This window comes from Opisthocomus hoazin, chromosome 1, assembly GCF_030867145.1.
Source record: "Opisthocomus hoazin isolate bOpiHoa1 chromosome 1, bOpiHoa1.hap1, whole genome shotgun sequence".
NCBI lineage: Eukaryota > Metazoa > Chordata > Aves > Opisthocomiformes > Opisthocomidae > Opisthocomus > Opisthocomus hoazin.
Genome location: NC_134414.1, coordinates 109,362,969 through 109,376,297, shown reverse-complemented (window position 1 = coordinate 109,376,297; position 13,329 = coordinate 109,362,969).

Genomic DNA, 13,329 nt, shown 5'->3' with positions numbered 1-13,329 from the left:
TAGCCAAATAGTCGGTCAGTGTTCTTTGTTTCTGAAGAGTGTTTGATTCAGGTTGGTGGTAGTTTTTCTGGCAGAACAGAAGGGCACCAGTACTGGTTTGTTATATTTACGGCAGAAAATGAGAAGATTTTGGAAAATGAGAAGTGTACAGTGTTGCTTAAAGATAGTCAACCTCTCTTCCATGGGGACTTCCTTTAGGTGGAGTGAGAAGGCTCCATCTCATCTGCCATAAATTTTCTCCTAGTCTTCATGACCTGTATTTGCCCAGATACCTGCAGATGACGTGATGACTCTTGTATCAAAAATCCACTTTTTTAATGGATTTCACACTTTGTCTGTTAATCTACACTTTTACTCATTTTGTAGGGAGTAAATTCAGCATTACCACTTTAAGAAGTTACCACTGCCAGACCACTTTTTTTAATGCAAGAACTGCTTTTATGAACCCTGAATAGTGGAAGGTATGTTCTTACAGAGCTGAGAAACCACTCCCAGGTGATGTCTTCCAGCTGGGAGAAACAAGAGAATCCTGGCTTCCCCTCTAGCTTCAACTAGGTCCTTGGGCAAGCCCCTTATCATAGAGGCAAGTTCTCACCTTGGCATGAAGTGGATGGGGCAGTGCTGGATGTTTCCTCCAGAGGCACATACCAGTGCTAATTCCCTTTCCTGCCAAGTCTACTGTGTTTTGAACTTCAATCACTGGCACATATATGCCAGTCACACTAGGAGACTCAGACTTCAAACTGGTGTCACGTTTCAATGAAAAGCCAGACAACGGGCACAGCTGTGGCCCATCACACCTGCAGCAGCCCGGACCACGAATGGAGAGGACAGCTGCCCTCTGAACCAAACTGGGACATGTGCATTGTCTTCTCATTCAGCTTTGAAATACAGTGCATCACAGTAATCCTTCCCAGAGGTGACAGATTGCAGGATTATAAAGAGGTTCTTATCCTGGCAGAGGCCACACAATTTTTATTGCAAGCTAGAAGTGAAAAAAGTATTTTTTATAGTTTCTATGTTAAACTGATTGTCTACCTTTTCTTCTAGTCCTAGAAAGAAATGCAAGTACTGGGCAAACCAGCATTAAGCAACAATTGATAAATGTACATTTTTTTTTGCAGAAGGGATATCTGTTTCCAGATCCAGCTAACATACCCTCGCACTACACAATAGCTCAGGTTTATATGCATCAGTTCCATCCCACTAATGGTCTGGAGGTGGGTAGAACTGGGTCACTAGCAAAAAGTGATCCTACCAGGTGTCTTTGCTTAAGAAGCATACCTAAAAGCCCCGTTCACTCCAAGGCATCACTGACCAGAGCAGTGTACTATGAAGAAAAGCACAGTGACAGATTGGAAGCCAATATCCTTCAAGAGCTTGACTGATTTCTCTGAGTTTTGTGGACATTGTGCCTACTCCAACTTGATTTTTCTCTTGAAGGTAACTCTAGAAAGAAAATAAACACTTCTCCCTTTGCACTCCTGTTTCCTCAAACTGAGCTTTCATTTCAGGATCTTTTGATATAACCTCAGTTTCAGTACAATGCAGATCATCACATAAAATGAACCTGATATTTCTGCAAGGAGGGTGTGGAAATTTCATCTTGGTCCAAGAAATAGAGGCCTGGTAACAGACTGATGTATGGATCATCAGTGAATCAGATAAGTGATTTCTGAATTAGTATGCTGTTCTCTTAACAAATATTTCCTAAACATGTTTTTTCCTGGTGTCTTCGCATGTCCAGTCAGAGTTTACCAATAGCCATAAGCGATGTTCTTTGGTTTCTTCTGTGGCAGTCTGCAAACTAACTTACACAGTGGTCAACCACAGTAAAGACATCACTGGATCGTTATCTGCAACACTCGTTAATCCTTAGGATTTAGAAACCAGGGCGTCTTTAACTGTTGCTTTGATGACCTAAGCACAGTGCAGCGGTATATAGTACAATGCAGTAAGAATTGTCATTATCTTTCTATTGCAAATAAAAATATCTTTGCGCTTTGGCAGAGGTCTGTTATATCATTTACTGCAATTATACGTACTTTCCAGGAATTTTCTGAGAATCAGACTATGATTTTTACAGACGTTACTTTCAAATGTATTTTTACTCTTCTTCATTCGTTTTGTTCGTAAGATGACTATAAAAAAAGCAAGTCAACAACAATTATATAGATAGTATCAAAACAACACTTGACAACTTCTACTTTACTTCTTTATCCCAGCATGTGTGCTTAGTTTAAAGCCTTGGACATTGACAGAAAGATTACAAGGATTTTTATTCTGATCTTGACCAAAAAGGTAAGTGCTAGCAGTTGTGCATCAGCAGAGATAAGTGAGTAGTACGTAGGTTAGGATTTGGAGGCAGTACTTCTAAAAGACATCATTTCATTCCCCCACTTAATCCCAAGGAGGAATGTAGAAATGAGTGACAGTTTTGCTGCCGATCCAAATGCGTCCAGGTTTAAATGGATACAGTGCAATTAAATGTCATTCCTGTGGCAGAAATTTGCTTTTTGCAGAGGCTTTGGCCTATCTCCTCTCCCCCTCACCCAAGCTTGTTCAAAACACAGATTCTAGGATGCAGTGGTAACCCTCAGACATCAATCTCAGTGCCATGCTTAAGGTGGGTTCTTAGATGGCCATCCAACACAAGTGCACAGAAAATACTCTGGCTTCCTTTGTTAAGCATACTGCAATTCCAAGCCATGTGTACTTTTTTCTTCTCTAGGTGTTATATAAAGTTCCCCTTGAATACAGCACATATACATATATACATAAACACTTTTAATACAAATATATAGTCTTATCCATGAGCCCCACTCCTACCTTGCTTTGTGTTTTCTTAGTTATTAAAAAGTTCCTTTTGCCAAGTTTTCTAATATCTGCTGTGTATAATCCTTAAGATATTGATGAACTTGCTCTTGAAGAAAACTCAGGATCCCACTGATGTTCTTTTTATTTTGGCTAATTTAGAAGTTGTAATGCAATGAGTTTTACAAACAGGAATAGAGAAATTGCACTTCACTGGGACATTTTATCTTCCTGGTGTTCTGAAAAAAACTGCATTATAGTTACAGCACTGAGAAATGGGGTGTTGGTGGCGTCCCCGAAGCTCAGTGCTGCGAGACCTTGACTGAGTTTTTCACATCCCCCAGTCCAGAAGGAGATGTTCAGCACAGTGACATCAGAATTCACTATCTTCTCTTCCACAGCTCTCCCAAGCTCACCCTAAGACTTACATAATGCCCAGGTATGAAGGAGCATCCCTTTCCTGGGTGCTCAGAGAAGACCAAGAAGGAGGTGGTCTCTGCTAGCTGGCTGAGCATCATGAGAGGGTGAGCTGCCACCAGACACAAGTGTGTAGCAAGCTAGGCCATGGATGTCCAGTAGCTATCAGAGGTACCCCTTTGCTCAGCTCGTGGGCTCAGGTGGCATGAAGAAAGGCATTTTTGTGCGGGGCAGGTGATGTGTTCCCACCTTAGTTAAACTAGCCAGCTGTTTCCCAGAGTCAGGACTAAGACATCCTAGAGAGTTCAAGCTGGCTCTCACGCACAGAAGATTCCAGCAAGAAGGAATGGAGAGTCTTCCCAGCAGCATGGTTGTCTTGAAGTTCATGCTGTGCTGCAATATGAGATTTCCAAAGAAAAATGACAGAAAAGTAGGAAATTATCAATTCAGGTCCATCCATATATCCACAAAGGCCAATTAGAATAAGAAAGGCAGTAACTTTATGACGGCCAGGTAACGAGGGCTGACATACTGTCTCAGTCTTACTGCAGATACATAACTAAGCCTCCCATTTGAGGGAAGACATTATCCTTCTGTATTTTCTTTCAAAACAGAAAGAATTTGACAAAGGTAAATGTATGCTACTAGAAGAAATACTTCATTGCATTATAAGTCTCCCTAATTAGAGCTGTGGGGCTGGAAACAAAGACAAGCAGCAATGCAGGGCAGCTGGTGTTTGTCCATTCAGCAGCAGCTAATTTCCTCTCCGGTATTGTTGCATAGGCACCTTCACTGACCCTATTGCCTGTAATAACACAACTCCTATCCCTTAATATGGGGCATTATACACTTTAACTGGGACGTTCTGAAAGACATATAAAACCAGAGATCCCATCTACGCTGAAGGTCCAAGGATCCTTTTTAGAATGCAGATTTCTCCATGCATCCTACAGTTAAAATAAGTATTTCTGTCTTTTCCCCATATTGTAGACCATGTGCTTTTTGCCAGGTGAATATTGCATCTCACCTCAAGGTGGATTTATTTCATCAGTGGTGCCTGTATATCACTTGCAAAGCACTTAGATATCCTTCAGGGTAAAATGTACTCCACTCTGCTTTATTTCATATTGTGTCCTTGCCTAGATCCTTGAAAGTTTTTTATTACTTGGCATATGTTGATTGGGGTTTTTTCCATAATCAGTTTAAATGCAATGTGTCCCTTGTCCAAGTTAATTACATGGTTGGGTTAACGACTCATTGCTTCAGGCACTTGAGTGGAGAACTTAGCTCGTCATTAACACATTGGCTACTTTATTGCCTTTAAGCTGAAGTTGCTATCCAAAACCTAGACTTCAAAGTGGTTACCTTCATCAGAATCAGGTGAAGGTAGAAGATCCAATCAAAGACCTTCTCCCATTCAAAACTATCGCTGAATTCAGAAGCTACTGGTTTAGGTGATTAGCAAACTAGATAGCTAAGAGTCAAGGAAACTAGATCAGATGAATATCAATGTGACAGAGGGCCGAATTTACAGCCTGTTTGGGATGGCATCTGCTGGCTGGAAAGCAGGAAATGAGACCACTGAAACAACAAATTATAAAATCTCAGTGGAACACTTCACATAAAGCTACATCAGAATACATTTTGGGGTGAAAAAAAACATAGAACTCAGAAACCATAAAAACCCCAGTCAACTTGAAGCAGAATACTCAGAAGAAATTGAGTAAGAGTTTTGTAAATTGTGGTCTGTGGGAAGCAGGCATTACATTTGCTTCTGGGAGACAGATGCCCATCCATCACTGCAATTCTCTGTAGAAGTGAACAAGAAATCCCCTTCAGCACCTTTGAAAATCCCCATCTGTTTAAAAAAATAGATGTCATTGACCACTGGAGGCATTTTTTCCTCTGAGCACAAGAAGCAGCGGAATTGGAAGGCTCATGTGCAAGTTTCATTATGATGCTAATTATAAGCTCCTCTTCTGAGCTGGTTGGCACTTATTTCGATTAGCTGATGATCAAGACCACTTTCCATCAGAATTCTGGCAGTTCTAGCAAAATGAAATACTTTTCTCAGGCAGCTCTTCTCCCCTTCTTAGGTAAGCCAGTTCTGTGCAAGCCTGAATGCATCTCTGTTTGTATACAGGGTCCCAAAGGCAATGTTTGTTTTCTTTGTTTCAGTAGAGAGAGGAATTGGTTCTCTCATGTTTTATTCATGAAAGTAGATCTTGTGAATGTGGCCTCCAATATGTATTAGAGGCAAAAATATCACTAACAGTAATGCCTGAAAGACTCTTTACTTGTGTAACAAATGGACACACAAATTAAATTACCACTGGTAATGCATGCCCACTCCATAATTGTAGCCCAGTTTGGAATTCTGCTGAAGCAATTATCATAGTCCAGAAATGCAAATCAGGAGTTCATTTTAATCAGGAAAGTAGGACATCTCATCTTAAACAAAGACAGTACTACAGGTCTGTAACACGTCTGACAAATTGCTGTCAGGTTGGCAGAATGTATTAAATTACCCTCTCTTGACTCCCAGCCTGAAAATGAAACTCTAGCTAAGCAGTACTTTTTTGTTGTTCATTCCCAGCAGCCGTATTTGGTTGCAGAACTGCTAATTAGAACAAAGATTTTGCTTTGCTTTCTTGTTTATGACTTTGTCACTCTAGCTAGATTCAGCCCTTATAGTTACCTGCAGAAATGATTAAATACACTGGGAAGCAATTATTCAGTTGGTGATATCCTGTTCTTATTTAATTATATCAACACTAAAATGTCTAGGTGCCAGGGCAGGGTGGTAGGTGAACTCATCCAAGCAGGTGCACCAAAGCACCACAACAGTTCATCTTTCCTGGAGCAAATGCATGTTGAGTCCCACACTGCCACAATCTGGGTCTAGAAATCAGTCTTAGCTGTGATTTAACATCGCTGCTATAAGCCATCACTTCTTCAGCAAATGCTTAGCCCAGTCTGATGTCACCACTGCCGTAGGAGTGACAAGTCAGGGATCAGAGATGGTTCAAACTCTCAGACTCTCACTTAGGAGAGAAATTCCCAGCAAAAGGTTGGCTCTGACCCCAGTTACTGCCTCAGCAGGCTCCAGGGCAGTTTGCAATATTATCTGCTCGTAACCAGGTGAGACCTCACCTGGAGTCCTGTGTCCAGCTCTGGAGCCCTCAGCACAAGAAGGACATGGACCTGTTGGGAAAGGTCCAGAGGAGGGCCACAAAAATCATCAGGGAGATGGAACACCTCTCCTGTGAGGAAAGGCTGAGAAAGTTCAGGCTATTCAGCCTGGAGGAGAGAAGGCTCCAGGGGGACCTTATAGCAACCTTCCAGTACCTGAAGCAGGCCTACAAGAAAGCTGGAGATGGATTTTTTACAAGGGCATGTAGTGATAGGACAAGGGGTAATGGCTTGAAACTGAAAGAAGGTAGACTTAGATCAGATTTAAGAAAGAAATTCTGGACTGTGAGAGTGGCTAGGCACTGGAACAGGTTGCCCAGAGAAACTGTGGCTACCCCCTCACTATCAGTGTTCAAGCCGAGGTTGGATGGGGCTTTGAGCAACCTGGTCTAGTGGAAGGTGTCCCTGCCCATGGCAGGGGGGTTGGAGTGAGATGATCTTTAAGGTCCCTTCCAACCCAGCCCATTCTGTGATTCTGTGATTCTATGACTGGTTGCTGCCGCCTCTCTCTTGCAGATTACTGCTCCATAGCACAACAGGTCCCCCATACCCCTGTCACTCCAGTTTTGCTTGTTTCAGAAAAGGTACCAAATTAGTTAAGGTAGCCCAGAGAAGCATTCACGTTGCCATCTGCAGACTTGGCCCCAAATGCATTGACTTGTGACAGAGAACATGAGCAGACCTAGGTCACATCCATCCAAGACTTAGCTCCTGAATGTCATTTGTACCTTTGAAAATCTTTCCTAAATCACTTTTGTTAATGAGTTCAGCTTTCCACATCACTTCAGCATGACTGAAAACTTGACTCAAGATCTTATATTGACAAACTACTATTTGACAACAAATATGATGTATTTTTATGTCAACACACTGAAAAGGAAAACCAGTTTTTAATAAAGTAAGCTTAGTGCCAAACTGTAGATGACATTTTGCTTTCCAACTAATAATAAGTAAGATGATTTGACTGAAGATTTATTTATTTCATACCTCCATCCACGTTCTTTGTGCATATGAAAGAGCTCTCAAAGAAAACAGAACCTTCTATTTCGCAGGAACCTAGCAGTTTTTGGAGGTCACCTAGGGAAGACAGAACTGTTTTTTACTGTCATTGCATTGTTAACATGTCCCTAGCCACAAGTTTCAGCCAACACCTTCATGGAGAATTAAACCCTGCTAGAAATTGGTAACTGGCTATGCTGTTGTACTTGTGTAGAATACAGGAGAACATTTGCAAGCTGAGGAAATGTAAGAACTTAAGAATAAGGATGTCTCCTCAGCTGTAAAAATGGTGTTATTAACAAGCACTATAATGTGAAAAAGCATCAAGTGCAGTTATCCTTTCTCCTGATGTTTAGTACATGCCCTTCTACCTTCTTAATGTATATTTCACCTTTGGATAACAGAACTTGAAAATCTTAAGTTTCTAGTAGAAAGAAGTTTAAAATAGGTCTTTGACAGAGAATTTCCTTTCCCAAAACTCAGCAAGGACTAAGGCGGCTGCACATTGCACAGGCTACAAATAGTTGTTTCTTACCCGCTTTCCTGAGGTGGTTTAAGACGAATGATATGGCATTTCATCTGAATTAACAACTACGAAAAATTTTCCTGACAGGCCCAAGCAAGTCCAAGAAGTAACCACAAGGGAAATAACTTTTCCTGTCTTTCTCTCTCCGGGCACCAAAGCAGCTGTAGATCTGCTCTTTCATGAAGTCTTGCTCGGCTCCAAAGCCACTTCAGAATTAACTAATATTGAAGGTCCTGCTTTCTTGGTTAGACAGAAGTAAAGTCAGACAAAACAACAACAACAAAAACCAAATGAACCCTGAGGAAAATAAACAAAAAGATCAAGAACTAATCAAAGGACCTTGTTTCAAATATTCATGGACTGTTTATGCCAACAATTGCATACATGGCCTACAGGAAACAAAACTCTTAAGAACTGTAAATTCCTTAAAGGAAGGGAATAATTCTTTTTATTATAGTTATGTGCTTATATGCAAATATATATGCATATATATATATATGAATTTAGTATGCCAGCTATTAGGATTTACTTAAAAGTCAAGCTTTGTTTGATGTTCTTAAAATCCCTTGAGTCAATGGATTATGGAAGAATCCCGACTTTTTAAATTCTTCCTAACTTAAAACACAGTTGCAGCTTGTATGATTTCAATGTAGAGTTCATGCAGAAGAACGTAAGGACTATGAGATCCAGAAGACTACAAAAAACCCTGTCAGTCATTTTGTTTTAAAATGTGGTTTTAAGCCAATTTGAACAATTTCATGGCAGTGGCAAATAATTCTATGCATTTTGGTATCAGTAAGTTTGTATCAGGTCTCAGGCTCTGATCCACAGACTTCAAAAACTACCATATTTAATGGTGCCAAGATTTCTGTTTCCTTAATTCAATTTAATATCAGAACTTTCAAAGTAAGGCACTCAGCTGACACACTGCTCTTCGTCTCTCCAATTCTGAATGCCCAAAATAAAGAAATTGATGTTCAGTCACTTCAAACCTATACTCATACCAGAGTAGATGACTTCTGTATCCTCTCCCAGTGAAAAGCTCGTGATGAACTACATACTTTCACTCAATGTTTATGTTTATTTGACTACATTACCTGTACAAACTTGTATAAATGACAGAGATGTTTTGCAGTGACATGGACACATGCAGGCGCAGTTCTCAGTGGCTTAAGATGATGAAATCTGGGCTGTTCAGTCTCTCCCAACCCTCCACCCTTCTCTTGTCCTAGCATTCATGTCAATTTAACAACAGGGTGAGCCACTTCAGACAACTGATCTGGCTGAAAACTGATACTTCTGGTTTTTTTTGCTTGATTAACTTCAGCATTAGCTTTCAGCTTAATGACCTTCCTGAAATGGCTCACCAGTGGCCACGCAAGAGCTGACAGCACCTTGCCATGCAACTGATTTAGCTGTGTTATGACAATTCACCTCGATCACGCGATTTTCTTTTGTTGGTGTTTATAAGTACTTGCAACAGTTGCCTACTCTATGTCATGAGCAAATGCATTTGTTTGCATTGTCCCTAGCCTACTTGAGTTGCAATTCTATTTGAGGCAACTGGGTAAAACCCCAGATGTTTCTCATCCCAGGAAACAGGGCCAAAGGGTACTTTATGAATTTCTATAGCTTCCCATCCTATACTTGAAAGCATCCAAAGCGTAGCGGAGTACGTCCTGTAACAGCTGTAGGGGCAAAATGGCAAGCTAGTATCAGAGGGGCCAGCAAGATCAGAATCGTCTTTCAGTAGCCAGTGGTAACTGTCTGGCACGCAGCACAAGGCATAAGGTACATACTTAAGCTCTGGGACTCCAGAGACTTTGTGACATTAAACAGATATTTTAGGATTCTCAAGCTCTCAGGAAGCAAGTGTTCTTGGGGGGGGGGGGGGGGCGGGTAGGGGGGGTGTGAGGGAACACACCATCTCTGATCATGGGAAAGCAAAATTTGAGGAAGGGCTGAAAGACAGAGATATTCTGAAGGAGAAATAAGATGGTGAGAGGGAAATAAAGGGGAAGACGACTAGGGAAAACGCCAGCAGCAAGACTCCAGAAGTCAAAGTGTACAGAATACCACAGGTTTTCTGAATCTTTAGATGAGAGTCATCTAGCACAAGGCTTGTGATATCTAGAGCTATTAAGTGTAGAGCCATAGGACATAAACCTTTACTTTAAAAATTCTTTCATCATAGTAGCAATCATTCATACTGCTAAGGTTATTCAACATCTGTTTTAGCGGGGCTGCCTTGGGTCATGACATGCACTACTAGTCAAAGCCCTCAAATTAAAGAAAATTAACAACAGGACCTGCTGAGTGCAAACCTTGTTGGTAGACAAGTTGTTACAACACAGTCTCCTACGTGTGGGAGAATTGTGAATTGTGGTGTTCAATTTTATTACCCCCAGCAGTGCTGCTACCTTGGCTTCTTCAACATGCAGGGACAGAGAAGGACAGAGAAGACTTTGAGAAATAATGAGCTCTTAACCAGGGATTCTATCACAGGTAGAGCAAAATGCTTGTTAAAGATTAGAAAGCTGTGTTTTGAGGAAGAAAATGGTCTAAGGAAATGGATATACTGCACACATGGCTTTGTGCAATATACCACACAGACAGAAGTGTATTTAATCATACAGAAGTACTCAGAAAAATCATTTATTAATCCATGGCTAAAATCTGTGTCTTCACTTGACAGTGTTTGTAATAACTGCAGTATTTATGTTATTCTACCTCAATCACCTTCCAAGCTAAATGATGAAGACTGAACAAAGATGGATATGTCTGTGGCCTAGACTAAGTTTACTAAATTATAACTTTACTAGTGGGCCAGATCATTCTGTCTTGGCAAGATTCTAAAGTCAGGAGGATGAATTTGTCTAGATTTTAAAACATGGGAAAATTATTCTGAGACCCGCTTTACACACAAAAGGATCTACTCTTTGAATTTCCTAGAATGCAAGTAGCACAGTTACCTAAACAGGTATTTGGCAAATCTAGGTTAGAAGTGTGTCTTCTGCAATTATAATTGCATTTGCTGATTTTGTCTTCACAGAAGTTTCTCTCAGTCTTTGTGTGTCCCCCCAGACACATGACAACAGAGTTAGCTAGCAAGTTGTCTCACTGACAGGCTCCCTCCTTGCCACAGCTGGTGGGAGCCCACTTTCAGCCTGTGCCCTTGTCCTTGGCCCTTTGCTGAACTAAAGCTGAAGTGTGCCATGAGCAGTCTTCTACATGTTTAATCTTGTTGCTAGCAGGATAGTGTTTCCATATATTGTGCCAATTTGTAACTGGAAGAGGTGATACCAGTGCAAACCATACTCCATCGGTGGGGGATTTACAGGGTTATAGAAATCTTACCAGACAAGAGACCTCACAAAGTGTGTTCAAGTAGAAACCTAACTTCTCGTTTCATCATGCTCTGGTAGAGAAGACAGTGTGTCACAGCTGCACACATTTTTGGACATCCATGCAGCAGGGTTAAATACATCCTTTTAGAAATCATAAAGCTTTCTAGGGAATAGACTTCCAGGCTAAGCATTGCTGTCTGCATTTTCAGCTTCTTGCTTATATAATAAGCCTGAAAGTTTCTATTATTTTGAGAGTAGTCAAAAGAAAGGACCAATTTTTATCCATAAAGTATCCTTTCACAGCCCATGAAAATGTCCCATTCAAGAGCCAGACATTTGGCTGGTGTATGCTCAATTCCACGAACTCCTGTAAAGCTACATTGACCTATGTTCCTGGTAATAAAAGACACCCTCCAGGTGTCTAGTGTGGATGGAGCCCCTGTTTTTCTGTTTCAGTCTGTGGGTCGTATGCCTACTGACAACAACCTGGGGCAGGAGGTGGGGTGTGGGGGTGTGTGGTGTGTGTGAGAAGCCCCCACAGATACAACTGCACATGAAGCTACCTTCTGTATATGATGTAGCCTAGGAAGGCAACTTAGTCTGCTTGGATCATTCTGACTCCTACTACACACATGGCTCTTCTTTTCACGGACTTCAGGATTTAACTCCCTGAATTCATTCATCTCCAGCACATTTACGCCTGCTTCTGGTGACAACTCTCCACAGCCACCAGCACAGAACTAGGCTGTCCAGTATTACTCTTCCCTGATGTGATGAAATCTGATTTTCACTTTGGCATTCTGTAGCGAAATAAAAGCAAAACTTACAGTTTTGAAGCATAAAGGGACCGCTATTGTGAACTTCTCACTAAAATGTTAAAAAGTTCTTCTGCTCCAAGAAAACTAAAACCTGCTAATTTACATATTAATAGACCTTTTATGCTCAGGAAGATAACAAATGCAATCTTTGGCCAGATGCAGAGAATTAATTACAGCAAGAGAAAGGATCCTATGAAATACACCAAGCAAGTTCTGAATATTCTGAAAGACTATTATTGTCAGTCAAGTTTCAGTTTATGGCATAGTACTACAGGAAGAGTGAATTGGTTTTTGTTGGTTTGGGGGCTTTAGAGAAAGAGTGCTTAGATAGACATTTAGTTTGTGCTGTTGGTTTGAGACACTGTAACAAACCAGATATAAAAGATAAGATAGATACACAGAGGCCACTAAAGCTACAATGTTGAGTTTTTTATCCATCTCAGAAGTTGAAAATCTGTAAAAGAGCTCAGTGCTGGCAGATGAACAGTCCGGTTCAAGCAGAACCAATGTCCTCCAAAAGGTAAATGATTACTGGGACACACCTGCCTCAGAGCTACTCTTGGCCGGCAGTATGGATAAGGCACTGTCAGACAGAGAGCTCCTGGAAAAGCTATGAAGCAGAAGTGATCATTTAGACTTCAAGGAGTCACCAGGACCAGAGATTTCATCTAAGTGTTCTGTGGCAAATTAAGAATGAAGGAGCAGGAATATTAACAGAAATAATGAATCTGTTGCTAAAAGGAGCTACCAGTCCCAAAGCCTGGAGATTACTTGGTGTTCCTTCATCCAGAATATTGCAAGCCAGGTGGCATTTCTGCATGATCAGTTATACTTGATGAGTAGGTAATTAAGGTGAGAGTCATGAAACTTCTATTTATCTCTCCATCTATATTCTTAAACTGTTGCTTCATTGCTGCTTTATTTAACATTATTTAACAAGAGTGTCGTCTGCCAGAGAAAATCCCATGTGACTCTGTGAACGTACACCCACTCTTTGTGGCTTATTAGAATTCTTTGGGCTGACACAGATGTAAGAGAAAGGCAATCATTTATGATTTATTTCTTCCTTTCAAAAGCATGTGATAAAATCACCAATGGAAAGCTAATGGCATAGGTAGCTAGGTCTTTCCCTCACATGTACTCACATGCAGCTCCATCAGGAACTGGCAGCTGGTGGAGATGTAAAATACAAAATGTTGATGAAGACTTCTCAACA